Here is a 3,319-nt window from a genome sequence, read left to right as displayed (position 1 = left end):
TCACCAGCCACACCCAGAGCATGCCGCTCGGAGTGCTCACCGCTGTTAGCGGAATATCCCTCGCTTTCGTGAGCAATTGGTAGTATCCATCTACCAAGTCTAGTGCACTCTACCTCGTACATCCCACCATGTTGTTCTGAAAAACATCCTTTCTAGAATTTGGCGTCTGTGCCGGAATAGTGGCAGCGTTGAGCTTATAGTAAGCATGAACGATACGCCAATTGCCGATCGGCTTTCGAACACAAAACGTGGGTGTCGAATGGGGAGACTTGCTTTCACGCACTAACCCTGCGTCGTGCTTCGCACGGAAAAATACGTCAATGATGTCGCACTGCTCCTTGGGCAGGGGCCTTTGGCGGTTACGCAGTATTTGGTTCCCGGGACCAGGTCGATCTCATGACGCACACCTCGGTTCGAAGGTAAACCGAAAGTGGGTCTTTGGGGACGACGTCTTGAAATTCCTTTACCAAAATATAGTACAGATCCAAGGGATTTTGTAGGATTGACGATCCACCTCTTGCGTTCAGCACTCTCTTGGTGTCCTCCAAGACAGCTTCATCCAAACGCGATGACAACTTTATCTCCTCATCCGGTCATTAAATGACCACTTCGGCCGAATCGTCTGCCTTCAAGGCACTGCTGAACTCTTCAAGGGACATCTTGTCCCGCTCAAGAAGAGCATCTTCTGCAGGTATAGCTTCGAGATGAACGCCGCCATCTTCCTCTTCTGTAATACTGTTGACGAGAGTGTAGAACTGTGCACCATCGTCATCGGTTACACACCCTGGACCAGGGTCGACGCCCGGCGTCTTGCAGCCAGCATACGGCGTCACCGTCGCCTCTATACAGAGGTTCCATGTCTTGGTGAGACCAGGATGAACACGCACTCCGCGTCGTCCGGTGTCACCCTCACTGTCCGCTCCTTTGGAGCTCCGATATAGTTTACGAAGAGCTGCTAACCCCGCATTCTTCGTCCAGTGGATAACGAGCCATTCCAAGCGCATCTGAAGGGCCGAGCCCAAGATGCCTCGGACTCTGTCCAACCACGCCATCAATGGCATGCAGCGACTGCATCGCAACGAGAGCAGTGCTCAGTGGTTTACGTGCTACTTCACGTGCATCACGGGGGCGTCGCCCCCGAAGCCTCGGTCCTTGGCCGACCATGTCACGCATGACATGCAGCGACTGCTCCGAAACTTTAGCAGCAATCAGTGGATCACGTGCCACTCTAGGATCAACCCGCCACGCTCGGAACTCCTGTCCGATACACCGTTGGTGTCTGCCAACTCGGACATTGCAATGTCCAGCACGTTGACCGCCTCGGTTCAGTGCTCTCGCCAATAGCGCTTTTGTCTCCTAGCCGATGTGGGTTCATGACTCGCCAAAGCTCCACAAGGAGACGTGCGCTTAGAACCCAAGGTCTTTGACCTTCAATCAATTTATGGCTCATCGTGTTCCAACCATGCTATTCCTAGGATGAGGTGATACCGGGCATCCAAGTCTAAGACAAGACAGCGTTCCACGCTATCAAAGTCAAAAAAACTTGACTTCGAGGTCCACAGGGACCTTCGGGACCGTGGCACGTGTCCCCATCGCTAGGCGAACAGTGACGATGTCACCCAACCGCGCTTCAGCGCCTCAGCATACAGCTGACTTCCTTCCATCGTGGAGCGTCGAGAATAATTGCCCGGCGCCCCGGAATCAATGAGGGTCTTCCATGGCCTTTCGAAGTCCTTTACGGTCGCCTTCACGACCAGTAAGCTCGGCTTGCATACACGTTCCTTGTTCAAGAGAACGGAGCTCTTCGGGGCTGGGCCCTGTTAACCAATGCCTCCCTGAGGCTCAACAGAACTCAGTTCTTCCCCAGTTGGTCGCCCCGCGCCAACTGAGTGGTGTCGTTTCCCCGCGACGAACCAGACTAGTAAGCGTTGAGGCGATGATACGAAGGACCCTGACGCGCCTTGCGCAGAGGGCAACCGTTCCGCATCTGACGGGTGTTTTCACAGACAAACACCGTTGTGTGTTTGCGTACTACCCGGCAGCTCGGAGCTCAGCTCCCCCATCCTCAGCAAAGCTGAGATTCATGGGCATAGGCCCGCTCGACGAGCTGTTGGAGTGTGCGTCCCAACCAAGTCGTGCCGACTTGAAACTGAATTCGGCATACAATGCTACATTCACCGCCTCTTTAAACGAAGACGGATACACACGGAAGATTTCCATTCTGGCCACGCCAGTGCGGAGGCCTTCCATATAGATGGTAACTGTGGCCGCCTCAGGGAAGGAATCCGCTGCCATCCCGGCAATAAGAGTGCGCATCTCTTGGACAAAGTCCACCAATTCCTTGTTGCCCCGTCGGGCGGCAAGGAAGCGCGATCGTACGCGATTTTTCTAACTAGGCGGCGAGAACACTAATGAGAGCTGCGATTTCCGCTCCGCCCAGATGGGAAACGCAGCTTCGACCGAAGTGCCGCACGTCAGTGCCCATTCTCGCGCTTGACCACCGAGTTTTGAGATGGCAAGCGCTACGCATTTTTGCTCGGTCTGGAGCGTGGCGAATGCGATGGCCATCTCGACGTCTCTCACCCAGAGCAGGATAATCTCTCCACCCTTCCCCTCAAAGACCTTAACACTCACCATGAGCGGCTTAGTGCGGGAAAAATCATCCGTCACCGACGGTGGCGTCATAGACACAAATTATGAAGACATCTTTTGCTGCAGGTGCTCTAGCAGCGCGTTTTTTGTACTTGAAAATGCCTCTATACGCGCACCGATTGCCTCGGGGCCTTGCGCTACAAGGTGTCGCACGCCTTCAGGACCAAGCAAGGACATCAGCTTGTTAAGCCCGTCCTGCATGCCCTGGGGCAAAGAGGAGAATTCCTCCATCCTCACAGAGGATCAGTCTAAACAACTCAGGTGTAGGTTGACTACAAGTGCTACCAAGTGCAGCGGGGCTGACGTAGCTTAGCGCTTGAGGAAGCGTGATTCAGGTCACCGACCTTACGTTCTTTACCTAGAACAAGTACGAGTTTAGCGGATCGCAATCCGCTTACTTCAGGAGTAATTATTGCCTTACCCAAGGCTAATCACTCTTCCGTGTAAAATCCAAAACTGATTTTTATTTATTTTATGGCAAAGCCGCCAAATTATAAATGTTTAGAATTTTCTATACATATATAGTAAAATCTAAATACATGCATAACTACTGCCCGTACCATATTCTTGTTTGGGTGTGATCACACCATACACATCTCGTGTGACACACACCCCTGTTACCAGAATACGTGTAACCCCGTTACAATAGATGTAACGGGGTTACATT

At 52.7% G+C, this 3,319-nt stretch overlaps 1 protein-coding gene across 1 annotated transcript in view; it reads right to left on the bottom strand.

Annotated features, from left to right (window-relative positions):
- Positions 1-3,319, bottom strand: part of PHALS_07315 (hypothetical protein F443_03298) — a gene marked incomplete at both ends in the record, with an annotated part of 6,365 nt that overhangs the window by 1,956 nt on the left and 1,090 nt on the right. The gene's annotated exons all lie outside the window — the stretch shown is intronic.

The sequence above is a fragment of the Plasmopara halstedii genome (assembly GCF_900000015.1).
Source record: "Plasmopara halstedii genome assembly, contig: Scaffold_3109, whole genome shotgun sequence".
NCBI classification, from domain to species: Eukaryota; Oomycota; class Peronosporomycetes; order Peronosporales; family Peronosporaceae; genus Plasmopara; species Plasmopara halstedii.
Note: the sequence above shows the minus strand (reverse complement) of the source record. Positions and strands in the feature narration are given on the sequence as shown.